Source organism: Oryctolagus cuniculus, chromosome 10 (assembly GCF_964237555.1).
Source record: "Oryctolagus cuniculus chromosome 10, mOryCun1.1, whole genome shotgun sequence".
In the NCBI taxonomy this organism is placed as follows: Eukaryota; Metazoa; Chordata; class Mammalia; order Lagomorpha; family Leporidae; genus Oryctolagus; species Oryctolagus cuniculus.
Genome location: NC_091441.1, coordinates 118,349,170 through 118,372,697, shown reverse-complemented (window position 1 = coordinate 118,372,697; position 23,528 = coordinate 118,349,170). Strand labels below are relative to the sequence as shown.

General features: G+C 50.1%; 1 long non-coding RNA gene across 1 annotated transcript in view; it reads right to left on the bottom strand.

Annotated features, from left to right (window-relative positions):
• Positions 1 to 8,252: 8,252 nt before the first annotated feature.
• LOC127487226 (uncharacterized) overlaps positions 8,253 to 23,528 on the bottom strand; it is a 340,317-nt gene continuing 325,041 nt past the window's right edge. The window contains exon 6 of the long non-coding RNA XR_011379684.1: positions 8,253 to 9,712. This is a non-coding gene — a long non-coding RNA (uncharacterized lncRNA). The remainder of the gene's footprint in view (positions 9,713 to 23,528) is intronic.

Sequence of the window (23,528 nt, the reverse complement as noted above, 5' to 3'; positions counted from 1 at the left end):
GCTAGGATCCATGCATGTGTGTCCTGGGGAACAAAGGCCTCCCGGTCAGTGGATGCTGAAACTGAGATCTCAGCAGCAACTGGAAAAGCCCAAGAAGGGCCCTTATCCCCAGTCGCCCTCTCAGAGTCAGTGCCTGCTCAAAATGAGGGGAAATACAGCAAAGGCAAAATATTTGTATCATTTAACATCACCCTGGGAGCCCTCAGCCTAAGCAACAATTAAACAGGAAAAGTGGAAACAATGAAAATGAGCCCAATCCTCTCGTCAATAGACACAGGAAACTGAAGATAATCTGGTATATGGACTAAAAATTAGGTAAAAGCAACACCTGCGTCAGGAGCCACCACATGGACATTTGTAGAGGAGCAGGCAGTTAGAGACGCAGTAGGAACTGTAAGGAAGACTTAAGAACAGCTCCACAGGCTGAAAACAGACGACCTACGCTTCCAAACAATTCTATATGCTAATATGAAAGCAGACAAAATCAGGGACAATATTGTGACACAGTGGGTTAAACTGCCACCTGCGACACCAGCATCCCATATGGGACCCAGTTCAAGTCACGACTGCTCCATTTCCGATCCAGCCTCCTGCTAATGGTCTGAGAAAAGCAGCAGGTGGTCCTGGCGTTTTGGGCTGTTGCACCCACTTGGAGACCTGGAAGAATCTCAGGGCTCCTGTCTTTGGTCTGGCCCAAAGACCCAGTCATTATGGCCATTTGAGAGCAAACCAGCAAACGGAAGAGATTCTCATTCATATTCTCATATTCTCTCTCCCTCTCTCCCTCCCTCCAACTCTACCTTTCATATAAATAAAAATCAAAAAAAGCCAAAAATGGACTTATTTCTAGAAAAATCAATGTAACAAAATTAAATCAAAAAAGACAATCCAGTATTGAAACATTCTCACACACTCTCTCAAAACAGAGGCTGAGGTATTTCCCAGCAAGTTCTACTGGAAATCAGTGAGACAATAATTCCACTGCTCTCTACGCTTTTTCAGAGACTAACAAGAGGGAATCCTATCAGCTACTTTCCATAGAATGATCCTGATTACAAAACCACTCATGACTGAGAAAGCAAAGCAAAGCAGAGGCCAATCAGTCATCCAAGTGCTGTGAACATGAGGCCAGCACCATAGAGGAGAGGCAGTCCCCCAGCCAGAGGTGGCTCCTCTGAGGCAGAGAGGGCCAACTTCAAGTCAGAACACCTGCACCCAGCAACACACCAGGGGAGTCAAACCACCTGACCGTCCCAACACGAGCACAATGCTAACTCTCCACAGCAAGCAAGACCCGTTCACAATGAAAAGGGAAAGCAAGCAACAAAGCCCGAGTACTACAGGAGCTGGGGGCGTTTTACCCCACTACCTCCACAGGAAAACCGAACGGGCTGCTTCCTGTCACAGCTGTCACATCTATGGTCCTCCTTGTAAGAGGCACCACCCCAGGGACAAAAAAGGCTACCAATCAGATCATGGCAATGGCAGACTCTGAGTCCTAAGCTACTGTCAGGTCGCTGAAATGGGCAGAAATGCACATTTCAGACTGCACAACCTATGATAGCTGTGAAATATCCAAAGAAACATCTTCAGACTCAGGCCTGAGACAAGGACGCCTGCTATCCGTGGTGGACTAAACAATGTCTCCCAGCCAAGTCCATGTCTGCCTTGAACCTCAGAATGCAGCCCTTTTTAGACACAGGATTTTTGTAGACTTAACTGTCCAAATGGCACCATCCACAGCTTAGGGTGGCTCCTACATCAAGGTCTGACATCCTTATCAGAATAAAGAGGAAGCCTTGTATAAGTTGAGGGAAACTGTGTCACATGACAACCCCAGGAAACTAAATATACTTGCAACTGGACAAGAAATTAAGTATTATGGATATATTGTTACAATTATCCACAAATACTGACCAGGTGATAAACAAAAATCTGAAGAATTCATTAGAATGTAAATGTGATCAGTGCTGTAGGACATAAAATTAATAGTCCAAAATTAACTGATATCTGTAAGTAGACACAAAATACTAGGAAACACTTATTCTAATGTCCATAGACAGACAGACAGACAGACAGATATCTTATTTAAATGAAAGGCATAGTGAGAGATAGAGAGAAACACAGAGATCATCCATCCACTGGTTCCCTCCCCAAACACCTACAACAGCTGGGGCTGGGCCAAGCTGAAGCCTGAAACCACAAACCCCCATCCAGGTCTTCCAAATAGGAGATAAAGACTCAAGTACTTGAGCCATTAGCCACTGCTTTCCCAGAGGTATGAGAGTCAGGCTTGTTCAGAGGCAGAGGAGCCAAGACTCAGACCAGCACTCTGATGTGGGATGCAGGTCTCCCAGGCAGCAGCGTAACCACTATGCCACAATGCCCACCCCCAAAATATGCCATGTTTAATAGCAATGGAGGTATTAACCACCTAAAGGAATAAACAAAACATATGTGCATAGTTTGGGGAAAATTATAAAACACCAACATTTAATTCACTGATGAAAGATGCAAGTTTCATAAATAAGACATGATTGAAAATATCAAAAGTCTTAGCAAACGGATAAGAGAATGAAGTTCCAGTCTAAATCATACGGGTTCTTTGCAAAGCTCAACGGGCTGTTTCTACAACTCAGATGGACAGGCTGAGAGCCACGAATAACCAAGTGATTCCTGAAAAAGTGACTCTCAGAGGAGAGACAGCTCGCACTGAGACTCATTTTAAAAGCATGGTAATTAGGACACTGTAGCAGCAGTACGGCAGCAGACAAATATACCCACGGCACCAAATTAGAGGATACAGAAAGAGATCCATGCATATATGCAAATAGAAAATGTACAAAATTCAAAGTTAGCATTTAGAAAGTTTTATAGCAATTTAGCACAGCCACAACATCCAAACACAAGATTTCCTAAGTATAGGTCTCCCAGAGAGGGGAAATTAAAACAAAGTAAACAACAACAAACTAGTCCTTTACTATTTTCTTAAGTATTGGTTTAGAGAACAAGACTGCAATTTAACATTTATCCTGAACCACCAAGTAAAATGATGATTCTCACATACACACATACCCAGAAAGTCTAAATTTACAAAACAAAAACAAGCCAAGCTGCATGCTGACCAGACAAGCTCTGAATAACTGGCTCAGGAGCAAGATCGATCGTCCAACTGGATTCTAAGCCTAATTTCACTGACCAAGACTGGATCCGAGCCCTCTCAGTCTAACCACGCTCTGAAAAATGAACATGGACTCACTGATACTCCGTGATCCTTTGCGGGAAAGCCAGTTACGGTGCTCTGACAACCCCCGGCATATTCACAGGGTCTTGGACCCCACTTGCCATGGAGCTACACCCTGCCATTTCTACATCCAGGAAACCAATACTCAGGTTGCACAGGTAGCCCCAAGTTCATAGTCCCCGCCAGTGGCCTGAGCAGACTTGGACCTCATTTTTGAGACACTATAGGGCTCTGTTTGCAGCTTGGGAAATGCATATTCCAGAAAAAAAATCAGTCTTCCTGTCTACTCAGGATGGATCAAAAATGCCAACTGCTACAAAGAATGCAGAAGCACCGTGCAGAACCACGGAACAGCTCAGCTTTTCCCTACTATAAGCCCGGAAGCAGTTAACTGCATACCAGAAAGGTCAATTTAGATCAGAGCTCTGGAGGCTCCAGCCTGGCAGTGCCTGGCCCCCCTGGGTGGACCTCTGGTGAAGGCGGCAGATGACTACGGCAGGGCACGGGTGGAGGAAAGCCCATGTGGTGTGGCAGGAGGCACAGACACTGGGCTCGGCCAGGCTGTTCTCACAACCCTCTTCCAACATCTACTTTCCTGAAGGCTTTACCCACAGTGGCCTGGAGGCTTCCTGGCAGGCCCACCTCCTAAACGCTGTGACTGGATTAAGTCTCCAACTGCCCAGCACAATCACTTACAACTTTGGGGGCTAAAACACCTGCCTATGGTTGGGAGCCAAATGCTGTTCACACCACAGCAACCATCGAGTCTAAACAGAGTCCCCCATCAACTGGGGAAGCCAGCACTAGTCCCAGTGCAGCCATGGACTCCCCATCTGCAATTTCAAGGAGGGCACTGGCAACACGGGGCACATGGGGCCGGCGCTGTGGCGTGGTGGCTAAACCCACACCTGTGATGCCAGCATCCCATACAGGTGCAGGTTCAAGACCTGACTGGCCCGCTTCCCATCCAGCTCCCTGCTAATGTGCTTAGGAAAGCAGCAGAGGATGTCCCATGTGCTTGGGCCCCTGCAGCCACATGGCAGACCTGGAACAAGCTTCTGACTCCTGGCTGCCCCGGCCCCAGACATTGCTTTCATTCGGAGAGTGAACCAGCAGATGAAGATCTGGCTGCCTCTGTCTCTCTCTGTGTGTGTGTAACTCTTTCAAATAAATAAACTGAGCTGGGTATCAGAATGTGATTAAGGCAATGAAGAAGGTCACAGTGAACCTACTCATACCCATCAAGGTGACATCATCTTGTCTCCTAAGCTCCAACAACACGAAATGTAAAGGTTTATGGCCTCACAGACTGCCCATTTCTTCATCAGCTGTGGGTCCTTTCCTGTCTCCTTCTTGTGGTGCAGTTTCTTGCTTTGGACAGTGCAAGAACACCTTGAGCAGGGCCGGTGCTGAGCAACAGCAGGTCCACTCGCCACCTGCAACACTGGCATCCCACGGCACAGTGTCAGTTTGAGTCTGGCTGCTCTGCTGTTGATGCAGCTTCCTGCTCCCGCACCTGGGAAGGCAGCAGAGGATGCTCCACGTCCTTGGGCCGCTGCCATCCACACGGGAGACGCAGATGGAGTTCCTGGCTCCCGAGTTCTGCCTGGTGCAGCCCAGGCTGCTGCAGCCATCTGGGGAGTGAGCCAGCACATGGAAGATCTCTTTCTCTAGCTCTCTGCCTTTCACATAAATAAATATTTAAAAAAAAAGAAAATCATAGGCTGGCGCCGCGGCTCACTAGGCTAATCCTCCGCCTTATGGCGCTGGCACACCAGGTTCTAGTCCCGGTCGGGGCGCCGGATTCTGTCCCGGTTGCCCCTCTTCCAGGCCAGCTCTCTGCTGTGGCCAGGGAGTGCAGTGGAGGATGGCCCAAGTGCTTGGGCCCTGCACCCCATGGGAGACCGGAAGAAGCACCTGGCTCCTGCCATCGTGGCGGCCATTAGAGGGTGAACCAACGGCAAAGGAAGACCTTTCTCTCTCTCTCTCTCTCTCTCACTGTCCACTCTGCCTGTCAAAAAATAAAAAAAAAAGAAAAAGAAAAAAAAGAAATAAAACCATGAGGTCACATCAAGAAAAAACACTTTCATCGTGGATTGTGGAAAGCAACTGCTGCAGCACTAGCACCAAACATAAGGCATCGCTGTTACACCCTTCTAACTGGCGTGATCCTTCACGTACATAGTGTGAAGAAGTGTAACTCCCGCTTAGCTAGTATGTACCACATCCAGGATTTACAATGAGGAACCCTATCCCAGACGGACAGTCCTGAATACTACTCACACACCCTCACATCAGAGGAGCCTAGAAGCACCACAGGGATGCACAGTGAGAACCACCCGGTGCAACAAAGTAACTACTGCCAAACGTGCTCAATAATAGCATTTGGGGCCGGCGCCGCGGCTCACTAGGCTAATCCTCCGCCTAGCGGCGCCGGCACACCGGCTTCTAGTCCCGGTCGGGGCGCCGCATTCTGTCCCGGTTGCCCCTCTTCCAGGCCAGCTCTCTGCTGTGGCCAGGGAGTGCAGTGGAGGATGGCCCAACTCCTTGGGCCCTGCACCCCATGGGAGACCAGGAGAAGCACCTGGTTCCTGGCTACAGATCAGCGCAGTGTGCCGGCCGCGGCGGCCATTGGAGGGTGAACCAACGGCAAAGGAAGACCTTTCTCTCTGTCTCTCTCTCTCACTGTCCACTCTGCCTGTCAAAAAATAAAATAAAAAAAAAAATAATAGCATGTGGGAACCTGTGGGAACCTGTGGGAAGCCGGCAACTGGACAGAACACAAGCAGCCAGCCCAGGCCCCATCAGACAGTGAGATGCTAACCATGAGACCCTGCAGCTTCAATCACAGCTGCGGCGCTGCATCCAGCCCCAGGCAGACCAGGCAGCCGACCCTCGCACCGAGGAACTGAGTGTTTACTGCTGCGTGCCACTCAGTTTCAGGACCATTTGCCAGGCAGCACCACTGTGGCATCAGATGACAATTATGCTTCATAACACACCGTGGTGGAAAATGCAAGAAACAATGTTATGCTACCACTAGGTTAAATCGACAAACACAGGACTCCTCCAGTGCTGGCAAGAACGTAAGAGGGGACAGGCGCACTGGAGAACGGCTGGGCAAGTTCTTTGCATGAAGACAGACACACCAACTAGTAACTACTACACAACTCAGAAACTGCAGCTGTGGGTATTTTTCTGGGGAAAAAAAAAATAAGTGATCCTGATATAAAAATCTGTGTACAAATTTGTATAGCAGTTTTATTTCAAATAGCCAGAAAGATCCTGCATGTCTTTGGATGGGTGATGTTGAACATCCAAAGGCCAGTTTCATTCAAAGTTGAAGCCCATGTGTGTCCTAACTTCTGGCTATTCTAAGAACGAAGAAGCGATACTCATTCCAGATTCCGCTGCACGGGCGACTTCACCTGCACAACCACAGCCACCCCCAAGGTCTCACTGCTGCACAGGAGCCCTGGTCCCAGCGTGGGCAGGCACAGGTGCAGTACGCAGGTGTCTGCAGTGCCCAGCTCATGGGTCCTGTCCAGCTCGTCCCATTATTGTCACTTTTTAAATTATCTTAAGACAAATTTGTATTTGGTGGTTCCTTTTAAAAAAATCATTACTTATTGCAGATCATTGGAAATGGGCATGCAGGTCTTTTTCTATCATTAATGATCTTTCAACAGTGGGAAAACCCTCCGTTGCATGTGGAGCAAACCTCTGGCTGTGACTTATTTTTGGAGCAAGGGAGCTGCTGACCGTGATGTCTGCGTCAGCCATCCGCACAGCAGTCTCGCCAGTTCTGTGAAATCCGGAACACCACAATTTGTCCAAAGTCCAGGGTCCAAACGCATCGTAGGGACAGTGATTCTGCTCTGCCTTGGTCTGCACTGAAGGTTTTCTCCCAAGGGTGCTGCTGTGGCTAAGAGGGGGGAGGTCCGAGCCTCCTCCAGGAAAGGTTTCCAGGGATGCAAATCGGAGCCCTTGAAACCTCGTCTCGCGTAAGAACAGCCAGAGCTGAGGCCTGCTGCTGGTGGTGTGTGAATAGCTGGGTTCCAGTGGGGCTGGGTTCCAGTGGGTAGGAAATGCTGGGCTGAGGATGGAGAACGAACCCGGGTCATTAAAGCCGTGGACAGATGACTCCTACGTGTGCAGCGACGAGGGGTCTGCTCCAGAATGCTCAGACAGAGGCCGGCGGTTAGGGGAAGCAGGTAAAGTTCTCTGCGACCGATATCCCATATGGGTGCTGATTCGGGTTCCAGCTGCACCGCTTCTGATCCAGCTCCTTGCTAACGGCCTGGGAAAGCAGTAGAAGATGGCCACAGTGCTTGCGCCCCTGCACCCACGTGGGAGACTGGGAAGAAGCTCCTGGCTTTGGCCTGGCCCAACCCTGGTCACTGTGGCCATGTGGGGAATAAATCAGTAAATGGAATTGCTCCCCACCTCTCTGTCTTGCCCTCTAATTCTTTCAAAATAAATAAATAAATCTTAAAAAAAAAAAGAATGCCAGACTGATGCCTGATGCCTGGATGGGTGTGAAAGCCTGAACTCACCTGCTATGGAGAAAGAGGAGGAGGGGGTGGAGCGAAGGAGAGAAGGAGGAGGCGCCAGCATGCACTCGACTCACGCTCAAGGCACTGTGCCAGCAACCTCATGGCCGCTGCAGCCTTTTGCCTCTTAAACAATTTGGAGCAAAGCGACAGAGTCATACTTGATGGCCTGCATTTTGAGAACAGCGAGGGGGACTTCTGTCCCAACTCGACTTTGGCTGCCTGTGTAGTGTGGGTCCTGGCACAAACACTCTAAGCCTCGGTTTCTTCGGCTGTGAAGTGGGCATTCTCAGTGTTACCTCTCCCGGAGCTTGTGCAACAAGTCAGGCAAAGCTGAGGGTGCACAGCAGAGAGCTGCCCACTGCTGTTACTCCGCTGCCCACTGCACAGAAGACTTCCCAGCAAGGGAGACTCGGGCTTGATCAGGACACACCCCACGCGCCTGATCGCACGCTCACGGAAGCAGAGCTGTTTTCTCCCCAAGACCTTGCAGCCACTCCCCCAAGTCTGACTTCTGGGTGGTCTTCTGAAGCTGCAGCCTACCTGTCTTGTCCTCACTTGTTCCACTTGAGAAACCTCCCTGCTGAGTGCACCCACCAGCCCAGGCTGCCCGAGTCCCTTGGACTTCTGCTTTGATCGTCCAGACACGAACCCAGCCTGCAGCCCCGTGGGCTCTGCAGTGCTGACTTGCACGCCTCCCACATGCTTGTGGCTACGCAAACTTGAGCACAGGGAGCTCCCCGGGGCATCACCAGAGCCACAGTCAACTCTGCTCCCGTACGGCACAAGTCTCCCACCCTGCTTTACAAATGAGCCAACAGGTACAGCTGCAAAGGGGTCAGACGTCTGTGTTATGGCCATGTCACACCACGTGAACGTCATAGAGAGAGAGTGGGCAAGCATCTACGCATCATCGCAGGATGAATCAGCACCCTTGCAGCTACACTTTCACCACAGGGAAAATCTAAGTCAAGGAAGAAAAAACCAGGAAGTAAGTGTCTCCTACCAATATTGTCTAAAAGGCATAAAAATCAGGGAGGGCCTGCATAGGCAGCATGATCATTTTGGCGATAGGAAGATGTACACATCAGTGGTCCCCCGTCCCCAGAGAAGTTAGGACCCAACCCAGGGCACTGCTCACTCTGACTCGTATGGTCCTTAATAGGCCAAGGCATCAACTTTGAATAATTAAAGAGCACCCGAAGTTCTGACAGAGAGGATGTCGCCGACAAGGTTCCGAAGCCTCCTGCTCTCCTCCAAGGATGAAGGCCTCTGGGTGACACAGGGCTGGGCTCATGAGCAGGTGCTCACAAGGTCTGTCTCAGAACAGGCTCCTTCCTGGGCGTTTAGTTTTATGTCCAATTACTCTTGCAAGAAAAATTATGTAGGTAAGGACGCAATGGACGCATTTCCAGCATAGACATCTGTGTCTGCTACATCAGGCTTAGCTCCTCGCCCTCAGCCAGCAGCAAGGCATCATGGGAAAATCTCTACTGTGCGGCGTGACACCCATGTGGGGAGCACTGCTCCTCCCTCAGATGCACACAGTGATCAAACACATGATGCTTGTGTTGCTGAGGACTTCACATGTGCCACCAATTAAATCAAAATCACTAATACATGATGGAATAAACACATGCCCAAGCATCAGTCTGCACTCAATGTAATAGCTTCCTCTTTAACAACTCAGGCTGCTGTTTTTTTGCAGAGTCTGCTGGTCAGCTTACATCACAAATTCAACTTCCAGGTCAGGTTTACTCACACTGCAGACACACTTGCCAGGGCTAACAGAGAGTACTGCACACGGGACACTGCTGTCACAGCCAGGGCTCTCGTATGACGTGTGGACCACCCAGGGCATGTGAGCGCAGAACAGGAGGGGCTTCTCTCTACTCCAGCGGTTCAAGCGGTGCACCTGCGAGACAGCAGCGTTAACACAGTGACACCAGCATCCGTTATACTTGCCAGGGCTTTAACAATTTATCGTCCACCCAATATGGTGCTCTGAGCAGGGTTTCACGTTTTTTTTTGCTTTACGTTCATTTCAGAGGAGTTGCCACTTAGGTTTATACCAAGAGCAACCCTGCTGTGATGAAGACTGGGGTGGAAAGCAGTGTTGCAAACCTGAGGGCCAAGTGCTCTGCAGAAGCCTGAATGGGACCAAAGCTCAGAGCGGCTGCCCTAGGGCTGAACCCTCCTCTGCCACTCGGGCCAAAGACGATGGGGACATCAGCGACCCACCCACCGGAGTCCCTGAGTAACACATCACGCTGTGGAACAGGCACTTGTCCAGCCTCTTCTCCCCTAGACACTCTCCATCGCAATCAGCGTGAGCTCCCTGCCTCCCGTACACCTCCCTACTAACTCAGCATCCTGCATGTACAATGCCCTTTTGCCCTCTGCAAACATCTATTGCTCAAGACCCAGGCTCAGGGTCCGTTTCTCTCCAAGATCAACCACTGCAGTCCACACCAACAGCACTAAATCTCGATGTTATTCCACTGTTTCTGGCATAGCCAGCCAGGAAGCAGATTAGTAACACCTTTCCCTAGCACATTAAGCTACAGCCAGGGCAGGACCACAGGAGTTCGCTGATAAACGGTCGGGGACACCGGGAACCAGTGGGGACACACAGATGGGTTGAAAGCAGCCATCCTGAGAACAGGTCCGGCAAAGAAACGGGGAGGTGTTACAGATCCCCCTCCTCGTACAGCGGGGGCTGATCAATATGTAAAAGCATGTTCTTGCTGACAGATGTTCAAGTGCAAGGTTCCAGGTTGGAACCCCTACGTATCACTTGCTAGTTATGTGACTACGTGAAAATTACTGCATTTCTCTAAGCTTCCTTATCTTTATCTGCCAAAGTTTCCAAAAAGCCAGCGCTAAAGTGTTGAGGCAGAAAAATTAAAGCTGTGTGCCATGCAGCCGGCAGGGCACCTCTGAAGCAGATCAGTCAACAAACGCCAGCTGTGGGGTGCGGATTCTCATTACTTCTTCCTGCAGCACAAGGGAGGCAGAGTGATGCCTTCCCACCGTAGTCACGGCAAACCCAGCGTACTTGGGGCAATTTTGATTGATACAAATATTTCTGAAAAGAGAAGTCAGCCAACATCAACTCCATAAAACCCCACATTATTATTTTTTTTTTCTGGAGCAGAAGGTGGCCTTGACATCCTGCCACGGGATGGAAAATGATCCTTCCAATGCAGATCTGGAAGGCAGCCTCACGTGCACCTGCTGTGTGACATTTACAAGGTCACTCTGTCTCGGAGACTCAGCTTTCTGGGTTCCAAGGTGAGGACAGTGGCAATGCAGAGAGCATGCCCGGGAGCACAGCGTGCCGAGGCACTGGCCAGCACCTCTGAAGGTAATCCCCCTTCCTTCTCACTTCTTCCTTAGGAAAGTGAATACTTCCCACGGACCAGGTAAGCTTCGTTATTGCTCCTTATCACAATCCAAACTAGATTTGTTTTCCAGGACCAGGAGGTGAAACTGCTAACAAATAGGATTACTAACAACAGTCAGGATTTCAACACAGCAGAACGACGTTCCTGGTAACAGACTGCTGGGAAGTCTGGAGGGCTGTGAGGAATGCGGCTTCCGACATCCTAAGTTTGAGTGAAGAGGAGCCTCTGATCCAGGCAACTGGCAATGTGAGGAAGGTTTAGGAGAGGCGTGCAGGCTGACAATGGAGATTTATGAGAAAACGGCCAAGTGTTTGCTCCCGGGAGGGCAGAAGAAGGCCCAGGTGACCTGGGGAGGGAGTCGCTGAGGCAGTAGGGGCTCACGTGCCTCAGACCGTGTGGGGTGGGCGAGGAAAGGCTGGTTAAGGAGGAGCTGGGGACAGACACGGAGAAGAGGAGAACCACTGCGTGGGCAGAGCAAGCACAAAGTGGCTGCGTATGCCAGGCTGGCAGCCGGTGCCCAGGTACCCATCCGCTGATCAACTCATATACTTCTATTTTTATTTTCAACTGGAGGAAAAGAAGGAGAGACAAAGAGTGGGAGAATGCTCCATCTGCTGGTTCCCTTCCCAAATGCCTACCACAGCAGGGGCTGCAACCAGGAACTCAGTCAACAACTTGCAAGGGAGTAGAAGGAACCAACTACCTGAGCCATCAGCACTGTCTCCTTTGGTGTGCACTTAGCAACAAGATGGCATCAGATGCCGGAACGGGGAATCAAACCCAGAACCATCGGGGTCAGGAGTGCACACTGCTTCGAGTGCCAGCTACTCCACTTCCAATCCAGCTCCCTGCTAATGGAAAAGCAGTGGGAGATGGCCCAAGAGCTTGGATCGCTGCCAGCCACATGGGAAACCCAGATGGAGTTCCAGGCTCCAACTTCAGACTGTCAGAGCCCCAGCTGCCACACCCACTTGGGGAGAGAACCAGCAGATGGAAGATCTCTTTCTCTCTCCCTCTCTCCCTGTAACTCTGCCTTTCAAATGAATTAAACAGACTTCTTTTTAATAAATAAAAGAAAAAAGAGAGCCACATTAGGCAGAACAAGGATGAGTGTGGGAACTTAAATACCACGTGAATGCAAGGTGCACAGGAGAAGGCTGGGGGTCCCTTGCCCCAGAAAAGCAGGAAGAGCTGAGCCATCCCCCTCCACCCCCTTGAGCCACTGTTCCAGTAAGAGCTGAGCATTTTATCCTCACCTTACTCTTTGGTCACCACCAAAGCCCCTGCCTCTGTCAAAAGGGCCACCTGGCCCATCCCCCATGCCCAGTGCAGCGGCTGCAGCCTCTCCCCATCACGGGACTGTAGGGCACACAGGGCCCCAGTGTCTGGTTTCTCTCTCCTCCTATGAAGTGCCACCTGCTGTGCGGTCACGCACCCACTATCAAACATGGTCCCCAAACATACTGAGAGCCACGCCACGTTCACATGATGTTCATTGCAAGGTACTGTCACTGCAGCTCTACTTCCTGTGCCTACTTGGTGAATTAGACTGCACCTCGGGCATGCAGGTCTAATAAAGCAGTGGATACACTGGAGTCAGTGCTGCCTATGTTTTCACGCACGCGCGCAGGCCCTGCACTGCGCCCCCTGCAGGTAAGTGGCGCTACTGCAATTAAGGATAAGCGAAGTCCCAAGAACAGGGTCCCCAGATGTAAGCACACAGAGCAAAGCGCCACGTGAGGACGCAGGGAGAAAGCAGCCGTCCGCCAGCTACAAGAGGGGCCTTGCTGCTCACTCGCCCTGCTGGCACCGGCATCGCGATTTGCAGCTTCTAGCGTTGTAGAACAAACCCGGGCTGTATAAGCCACCTTGTCCGTACTAGACGGACGCAACACACACCCCTAGCAACCTGAACACAAGCAGGGAGGGAATGAGGGAAACCGTTTTCTTTTCAGGAGGTGAGACCGTGAGCAGATCCACATAGCAGCCCACAAGTGCACCCTGAGCCCCCGGGAGTGCGTGCCTGTCATCTAACGCTAGGGAGCAGCGGGACACCCAGCTCCGGCTGATGGAGACTGGCTCCCTGGAGGTGATGTGGCTCTGCTTCTCCCGACCGGCCCACCTGCACGCCTCAGCGCTCCACTGACAGCTCCCAGACAGAGGATGAACGACGCCCTCCACTTCCTAGCAGTCCTTCAAGCTACACCGTGCCTTAATTTACGACACTCCAAAACACCGTAATTTTCTCCCACTGCTCTGCCTCTGTCTGCCAGCTGACGTGCATTAGGCAATATTACATAGCATCTCTCTCGGTGCAATTGCTCAGGTTTATTCCTCCCTCGTGAATACAGTCTAAGTGCATGTGCAAATATATACACAGGCATTTGCATTCTGATAGATGGTATCTGCCACGCGCATGCTCCTGTGGAACTCTGGGATGAATCCAACGCTTGCTGCTCTGTGAGAAACCTGTGTCTGGCGTGCAGAGTAACGGCTCTGGCCGGCCAGCATCCACTCGCAACGGCGCAGTGCGTTCTCTGTACAATCAGCGTCACAAACACGTGAAGGCCGTTTGTGTTGAGGGGTAGAAATGACTCGCCCAGTATCAGCACCAGAGTCTGGGTTCTAATGATCCACTTAGGGGTCCATCAAGTTCTCCCCGTGGCACTGCTGGGAGTTCTCTAACCTGGGGACATTTTGAAGATCATTAAACGGAACAGCTAGTTGCAGATGGTCAAATCCGTGCTACGGACTCCACTGCATACCTCCTGGCAGGCAACTGTGATCATTCACCAAACGGTGCATTTCCAATTTCCTGCTCCGCAGGAGATGGGGAAGACTCCTGGCCTGCTGAGTCGGACTGCCTCTGCTGCATGGACACTCCTCAGTCTTTGGCTGGTGACACTGCTCCTCCTCGCTGTTTCGGGACAGGACTGCCGCCATCTGTGTGGCTTCAGGATAGCACCTGTCTGCACTGGAGACCCCGTACTGACTCTGTTCCTTTGCTTGCCCAGACTTCACTGTGACCCCATCTTCTGACCAGCAGCACTGCTGGGAAGCTCCACTTCTTGCCAGTCGCCTCTGAGAAGCGCCTGCCGCTAAGCAGCTAATCTGTGCAAACAGCTTCCCTTGCATTTAAAAAAATAAAACTGCTTTTATTTTTCTTACTTTAATGCAATGTTTGTTGTTCCATGTATTTAAAATACTCAACATGATAGCTTTGTGCTGAGTGAAATGATTTTTATAGTCAAGGAAGTTAACGTATCCACCCTCTCACACAGGTAGCTTGCTTGGTGTTGGTCAACATATCCAAAATCAGCTCTTCGCAAGTTAAGTGTCTAGTAGACTGTGTGTGTGTTCTCTCTCTCTCTCTCTCTCTCTCTCTCTCACACACACTCTCTCTCTCTCTCTCTCTCTCGCTCTCGCTCTCGCTCTCTCTCATTCAACTTTATTCAACATATTGCTGGAAATCCGAGCTAGTCCACTTAGGCAAGAGAAGGAAATAAAAGGCAACCTTATTGGAAAGGAGGAAGCCAAATTGCCATTGTTTGCAAATGATGCGCTCTCACACGCAGAAAACCCCAAAGACTGCCAGAAAGCCGACAGAAATCATGAATTCAACAGAGCTGCCGGACACAAAGCCAGCATTCAAAACCCGCAGCGTGGTTACATACTGATAGTGAGTCATCGGGAAAGGAAACCAAGGAGGCACCCCACTGCCAGCAGCTATGGTAAAGAAACTTAAACATCTGGGACTGAGTGCAAGCAAGGACTGTGAAGACTGTCAACCAGTGATGAGACAAAGTGAAGAGTATTTTCGAATTTGGGACTGGCGGGTCATACCTGTACAGCTTTACAGGCTACAGTACAGTATTTCAACACACACTCAGCATACACTGATCACAGCCGACGGCCAGCCCCTCCTGTGGTCTTATTTCCTCCCCCGCCTTGAGTTCTTGGCTGGTGTCCTTTGCACATGGATTAGGACAATCAGTATCAGTAAAATGCATATGCTACCTAAAGCAATTGCAGAGTCAATGCAATCCCTTTCAAAATACCAATGACTTTCTTTGAAGAATTGGAAAAAACAACCCTAAAATTCAGAATCAAAAAACACCCAGAATAGACAATGCAATCTTGAGAGGAAATCAAGCTAGAGGCATCCTAATACCTGACTTCAAGGCTTACTACAAAGCTACAGTCAGCAAAATAGCAAGGCACTGGCATAAAACCTGACATGCAAATGGAACAGAATACAGAACTCAGAAATTAATCCATGTACATACAGCCAACTGACTTTTGACAGAAGTGCCCTGACCATACAATGGGGTAAGGAGACTCTCAATAGAAGGTGCTGACAAAATTAAATGTCCACATGCAGAAAGATTACATTAGATCCATACCTCTCACCATACACTAAATTCGCCTCAAGATGGATCAGAGACCTACATTATAATCAAAGCCTTTAGGTCGGCACTGTGGCACACCAGGTTAATGCTCTGGCCTGCAGTGCCGGCATCCCATATGGACGCCGGTTCAAGATCTGGCTGCTCCACTTCCAATCCAGCTCTCTGCTATGGCCCAGGAAGGCAATAGACTGTGGGAGGCCTGGAAAAAATTCCTGGCTTCTTATCAGTGCAGCTCTGGCCATTGCAGCCAATTGGGGAGTGAGGCATTAGATAGAAGACCTCTCTCTCTGCCTCTCCTCTCTCCGTAACTCTTTTTTTTTTTTTTTTAAACAGAGCTCTCTTCTCTGTTTCCCATGTGGGTGCAGGTTCCCAATGACTTGGGCCATCCTCTACTGCTTCCTCGGGCACATTAGCAGGGAGCTGGATTGGAAGTGGAGAAGCCGGAACTTGAACTGGCACCCATATGGGATATCAGCATTGCAGCTGGTGGCTTTACCCACTATACAGCAACACCGGCCCCTTGTACAGACATTTTTTAGTATTCTTATATACTGATTTTTGTTACTAGCCCTAAACAGAGCTGCTCCACACTGAATCCTTTTTCATTTGACAGGTAGAGTTATAGACAGAGAGAGAGACAGAGAGAAAGGTCTTCCTTCTATTGGCCGCTACGGCCGGCACTGTGCCGATCTGAAGCCAGGAGCCAGGTGCTTCCTCTTGGTCTCCCATGCGGGTGCAGGGCCCAAGCACTTGGGCCATCCTCCACTGCCCTCCCGGGCCACAGCAGAGAGCTAGAGTGGAAGAAGGGCAGCCAGGACCAGAACACAGTGCCTATATGGGATGCTGGCACCGCAGGCAGAGGATTAACCAAGTGAGCCACAGCACCAGCCCACTGACTTTCAAATAAATAAATAAATCTTTAAAAAATAATCAAAGGCTTAATATCCCACTAACCAGAGTTTAACAGGAATACAGGCAAGGGCTAATAACAAATTCCCAGACCCCCCGCACTGAGCTACGCAGGTCACCCAGGCACAGCCCCCCGACCCCTCCAACAGGCATGGATGTGAATTCTGAGCAGTATCAGTAGGGGACATCCAACTGTAAGAGAGCGCAGAGTATCTGCCCAGCACGATGGGCGAGGCGAGTGGTTCCCACGGGACAGCTCGGGACATGGTCTCCAGCTCATTGGGACCAAGGGAAGTGAGGGCAGGACTGACGTCTCATTCAACCAGCGTGTGCAGCATGAGTGCGTTTCTCCTGGCCTCACGTTCTTGGTTACATAATTCTCAGGGCTTAGTGCTGGTCCTGCTCAGATTCCGCCAGCTGACCAGTTCTCTGCAGAGACTGTCTGCATGCTCAATCAACACGCCATGTTTTATTATTGGCAAGAACCCTGACTTTCCTAATCACTTAGTGCAAAATATCCTTGTCCATTCTACCAACAGAGTCTGTATAGCAACCAATGGATGGGGCCAGCACTGTGGCGTAGCGGGCAAAGCTGCTGCTGCAAGTGCCACATTCCATATGGATGCTGGTTTGGGTCCCGGCTGCTCCACTTCCAATCCAGCTCTCTGCTGTGGCCTAGGAAAGCAGTAGGAGATGACCCAGGTCCTTGAGCCCCTGCATCCCCGTGGGAAAACTCAGATGAAGCTCCTGGTTCCTGGCTTCACATTGGCACAGCTCTGGCTGTTGTGGCCAATTGCAGAGTGAATCAGCGGATGAAAGACCTTTCTTTCTCTCTCTCTGCCTCTCCTCTCTCTGTGTAACTCTGACTTTCAAATAAATAAGTAAATCTTTAAAAAAGAAAGCAATGGAATCTGCCTCTACATAATGGCATTTCCGCGGATGGCAAAGCTGGGGTCAGGGGGACGATGCCAACCCTCAATCACATACATGAAGAACATGCAGTAAAACTATCATCAAGAACAGAGCACCCAGGTCCATTATCGCCACGGTGTGGTCCTCACAGACCCATCTGTTTCCTACATGATTACAGAGAATGCTCCCTGCTCCAGCGATTTCTAAGGAAGGATTCTGGAAGCAACACTGCTATGTGAACTGACACGCGGGGGGACCGCTACTGTGAAGAGTACATAGGATAACCCCTGAGTGCGCACGAATGGACAGTGTCCACGTCTCTGTTCAGGGGCGGCCCCCTCACTCCCAGAGGATGTGGCCACCTGCAGAGGGACACAGGCTTGAGCATCTCAGCTGGCCTAGCTGGGAGCTTCCTCTTATCTCTGAACGCCAGCTCTGTACTGCAGAGCCCTGGCAGTGGCCCTGTGTTTAAGTGTCAGTGCCTACATAGTGGGTCTCACATAGGTTTAATGCAAACAGGCACGTATCTACCTAACGGAGTTTTGTGCCCCAGTGGATTCCAAAACACATCCTCTCTCATTTCTTATCGCATCACTTCAGTGGGAGTGTTTTAAGGCCTCCTTGTTTTAACTTCAGATACTCGATCAATTCTCATCTGACTTTTTCTTCCTTGAGACGGCCTGGGAAGCAGAAGACGGGAAGAGGACGTGAGTTGGTGCCCAGCCACAGGGAAGGACATCTTTAAATTTTAGGATGAGCCATGGCCAAGCACAACTTCCGGCCTCTATGTCTCCTACTGCAAGGGTTCAGCACAGTTAACCCATTCCAGTTCAGTGCACTTTGTCCCACGAGGAGTGACAGGAGTTCAAGCACCAAAGGGATCATCAGACCTGGCCTGCTTGTCTCGCAGCTGAGAGCCTGAAACACACCCCCACACCACAGGCGCCCCTACACCCTACTGCCCGCCACCAACCACCAAACTCCGGCCTCTCCCTCCTCTGTGTGTTGCTGCCTCTGTTGCTCCCTGCAAGGGGAGGTCTCAGCACCAAATCCCTGTCCTTGTCCAGTGAACAGGATGGCAACTCGGTAACTGCCATGGCCTCCATGGGGGTGCCAGCAGCACGGGGGCAGGAACGCCCCCGAGAAATTGCTACTCAGGTGTCTGCAGGATCACTACATGACTAAGAAAACTGGGTCGCTTTAACCAAGCGAGAACAGGCTGGTTAGTTACGGCACAGACCAAGAGCAGGCGCTGGGAATGAGGACAGCTCTGGTGAACCTGCCACACTGAAGGGCACGGGCAAAAATGCATGAGGGTGACCAAACCAAGGACCCCAGCTGGTGTGGACCGTGGGATATGCTCACGTTCCCACTCAATGCTTCAACTGGTACAGCCGCGTGGAAAACTACCTTAGCTGCATCTGTTAAACCAGGGATCCTCCGTCAACAGAGGTGGCCAGCATCCACACTGGGTGATGTTACAGGGGAGTGGTACCCAGAGTAGGCACCGGGAAAACTGCTCAGCGTCCTACAGTGCACACACAACCCCCAAAACACAGATATCTGGCCCCAAATCTCAACAGTGCCAAGTCTGATGGACCCTGTGCTCAAGGAAAAGAGCGACCTATCTGATGACATAATTCCACACCTAGATTAACAGCTGCCATCCTGTGCCTGTATCTTTAGAGGAGACATGACAAGATGTTCACATAAACAAAGCTCACATGCAAATGGCATATGGCAAGCTGGACGCACAGCAGAAACACAGCAACAATGACACACAATGAACAGAACCACACTTTCCATAAAGGAAAATGCAATTCAACTAAAAGGTGTCCTTGGGCTGGCGCCGTGGCTCACTTGGTTAATCCTCCACCTGCGGCACCAGCATCCCATATGGGAGCCAGGTTCTAGTCCCATTTGCTCCTCTTCCAGTCCAGCTCTCTGTTGTGGCCCAGGAGGGCAGTGGAGAATGGCCCAAGTACTTGGGCCCTACACCCACATGGGAGACCAGGAGAAGCACCTGGCTCCTGGCTTTGGATCAGCGCAGCACTGGCTGTAGCAGCCATTTGTGGGGTGAACCAAAGGAAAAAAGGTGTCCTTCACAGAGGTACGTGTAGATGTACCAAAACTGTCAGAATGCAAGGCAAAGGATTCCCAAGAGTGAGATTCAGGATGATAATTCTCAATTAGTGTCTAACAAAAGTACAGTAGGACAGGGGATCACAGGGTTAATGCAGGTCAAGGCCATAGCGTTCATTTAGGAGGCTCTGCGATGCTCAGATAATGATGATAAAATCCTCCACAACTCAGCGAGAGAATGCTGACTATGTAGAGGCTAATGAGAAGAGGGTGTTGCGAGCTGATTGCTAAGATTACAATTTTGTGCAGCCTAAACCACTCCCATCAGACCTGGAGGTCGGGAAACTGTAAACACCAAAAGCACAGACTCAACGATGAGAAGTTGGGAGAAGACACGTGAAGGTGCTTCTCCCAACCGTGGCCTGGAAGTGAAGTGACAGAAGAGCATGTTCAAGTCTGTGCTGATATGGTACTTCGAATCCTGATTTACAGACACGTGGGGATTCCACTGGTCAGCCTCCCTGCCTTCTGCACTTCTTCCTTTGCTTTCGGCAGTCACCAGAGTGGAAGCCTCAACAAAGAAAGCATGAAAAGCCATGCCCAGGGATTCAGGAGACTGGGGCCGAGCTCGAAGACAAAACCGAGGATGGACCACAGCAACCAGATTTCTCCCTGTTGAAGAGGGAGTTACAGAGACAGAAAGGGAAAACAAAGAAAGAGTCAAAACCCTGCCTGTAGACTGGATATGGAGTAATGGTAACTCTCATGAAGTAATGGTAACTCTCACGCTTCCGCATTTTTCTCTTCCGCATTTTTCTCTTAGGTTCAACTTATTTCAGACTACAAGCAACAAATGGGACGTTCAAATCCTATCACTCTCATAAACAAAACATGTGGGACTTGTGAGAAAACAATGGATAAAGAAACAACTTAAGATAAGTATTGAAGAATGTATCTTATTGATTGTAACAAAGATGCCCAGCAGGGATGGGGGACCGAGGAAGGAGAAGTAAGTTTTTAGAGGAGCAACTGGACATCCTTAGGCGCTGACTATCCAGAGGAAACGTTTATCAGACCTGCCATGTATCATCCTGGCCTAATGTGACACAGGGCAAAGGTCATCAAACTGCCTGCAAAGTGTTCATGGCAACCTTTGCAAACCTCCAGAACTAAACACTGGCTACACATTAGGTGCTGCAAGTCTTGTTGCATCCAAGATGCTATAGGCTAACGCTTAAATGCACCAAGATAACGAATCAGCTAACTGGGGACAGTACAAGCAGACGTGGAACCAAAATGGCTCTACAGCCAACGGCACTGTTAAATTAGACTGCTGACACCCCCTTCACAGAGCCCACCCAAACCCATCCCATCAGGAATGCCAGGACCTCTGTACTCTGTCTGAAACCAGCTTCCTAGAAGCAGGCCACTCCCATGAAAACTAGAAAGGGAAAAGATGGGAGTACAACCCCACCCCAGCCCTTGGAACCCTTGGAATATTCTGGAAACATTCCTATACTAAGTAAGGGACAACCACAATTCACATCTACGAGAAGCCTACCCCGGGCCGCACACATTATGTACAGCATCTTACTGAGTGCTCCCAACAGGGGTAAAAGCCTGTGTCCTCCTTCTTGTCAAAATGAGGGGGTGAGGGCTCACAGAAGTTAGGTCACTTGTCTAGAGCTCCATGGACTTGAAATGGGAGTCAAGACCTATGTCAATTCTATGCACAACCTCCTTAACCTTCGTGTGTCAACTCTGTGACTCAGTTACCACCAGCCCTGAATCGCAGACCAGAGAGCCAGTTTAGATGTCTGCACCATTAAAAACCTGTGTTCCTGTCACTTACTTAGGCTTTCTCCTTCAGTCATGGCTGAGATATTGAAGTGTCACCTCCACCGTGTGGTTAATATGAACATGTGGCAAGCATCCCGCAGTCTGCAGAGGTCTTCTGCACACTTAACTTCCATCTTCTCAATAGACACAGAGGACCATGTCTTTCTCTCAATTTTATCAACATGAACACTGATGTTAATGTAGTTAAGGGAAGAGTTCAAATCACACAGGGCCACGCACAACTGGAATCTCACCCAGGAGTGGGCAACGCTATCAGAAGAAAATAGTCACAGGGTGGGGCCGGAGCTGTGGTGTAGTGGGTTAAGCTTCTGCCTGCAGTGCCGGCATACCATAAGGGCGCCAGTTCAAGTCCCAGCTGCTCCACGTCCAATCCCAGTCTCTGCTAGTGACCTGAGAAAGCATTAGAGGATGGCGCAAATCCTTGGGCCCCTGAACCTGCACGGGAGACCTGGAGGAAGCTCCTGGTTCCTGGGTTCAGATCAGCGCAGTTCCAGCCACTGCAGTCATCTAGGGAGCATACTAGCGGATGAAAGACCCCCTCCCCGCCCCGCCGCTGCCTCTCCTCTGTGTAACTCTTTCAAATAAATAATTAATTAAAAATATGATTAAAAAAAGAAAAAGAATCATAGTTTAATGTATTTCTCAAATGAAGCTGATAAGTGCCAGGAGGAAGCGTGAAGCCACATGGACATATGGAGCAGAGACAGGAGCACTGACAGAAGAGTGGTTTGGAACGCACTGCTCAGCTGAACCCCAGATGGGAGGGAAACAGTGAAGCAACTGAGAGGAGGAGACAGCCACAGGATCAGTGGCCAACCAACACGCTTCTCACATGCCTCGGGGTTCTGGCCTACCTGGGGGCCAGCGGCTGCTGCACACACTCTCCCTTGAACTCTGCTTCTAGACCTTGCAAAGCATCAACTCCGCTTTCAGAGAACCACAGATGCAAGGCAGTGACTTCTGGGTCCCCCACCCAGCACCTCGTTTGTGGCAGAAGCTCTGGAAAACCCTCCAGGTGGACGGCCTGCAGCCTGGAGAGGAGCTGTGCTACACACCAGCCCAGGCAAAGGCAGCAGAGGCCAGCACTCAGCTCCAAGCCACCTGCTGGGACAGCAGCCAGTCCGCTGAGCAGTGAGTTACATCCCTTGAGGCAGAGAAACCCGCAACCAGCATGCACAGTGTATCCAACTAAGTGGAGTAACTTTTCTTCCTAAACAGAGAGTAATGAGTGGTACTTGGCTACCATCACTCTCATGGATTCCCAAGCCTTCAGTAAGAGCTGTTTCACTTTGCTGTATAATTCTTCCACTGATGAGAATTCTGTCTGCCGGGGAGTTAACATGAGCTCCACACAAACAGAGCTACTGCCGTACCTTTGGCCAGGTGTCTGGGGTAGTATCCACACACAGAAGCTATTCCAAGCATGCATCAATGAATATGAGATGAGCAGGAGGTCATGTCACTCTGTTTGGTCCATATTTAGCCTGTTTACAACTAAAGGCCTTAACTTCCAAAGAGAGTGAGTGAGAACTGACAGCAGAATAAGGAATCTGTTGTTCCTTTCTCCATAGAACTTTAGAGAATGTACACACATACTGCCCAAAAAGTCATCCCATCCCAAGTCAATTCTAAGCTAAATCTGGAGGGGGAAGAGGGGGTGGGAATTAGCTAGTTTGAGTGGTAATGGTGAAGACCAACTGAACAGAAGTTACAAAAGGACAGAGGGTCAAGAGGGTGTGGTGGGCTGATGGACATGACGCATCTACAGGATGGTGAGTGCCAAGGCCGTGCAGCAGGTGAGGTGATGGGTACAGGCAACCATGCACAGTGTGGCCCAAAACACAGGGAGGCGCAGGATCACGAATGGTCCTAATAAAGAGGCCCAGGTTTTAAGGCCAGCATAGAAGTGGCCAGATGTGTTCTGTAGCAAGACCGAGAGAAGAGAAGAGAAGGGAGGCTGTGGGAAGAGAAAGCAGACAGTGTTCCAACAATGAGGTCCACTTACATGGAGGGCTGTAAGGAATTACAACAATCAGAACTGACACGTATTTTAGATATGCACTGGAAGCGCCATAAAGAGAATTCACCAACTGCTCACAGAAGAAAGCAGGAAAGGGAACCATCACTAGAGAGATCACATTCCCTTCTAGAA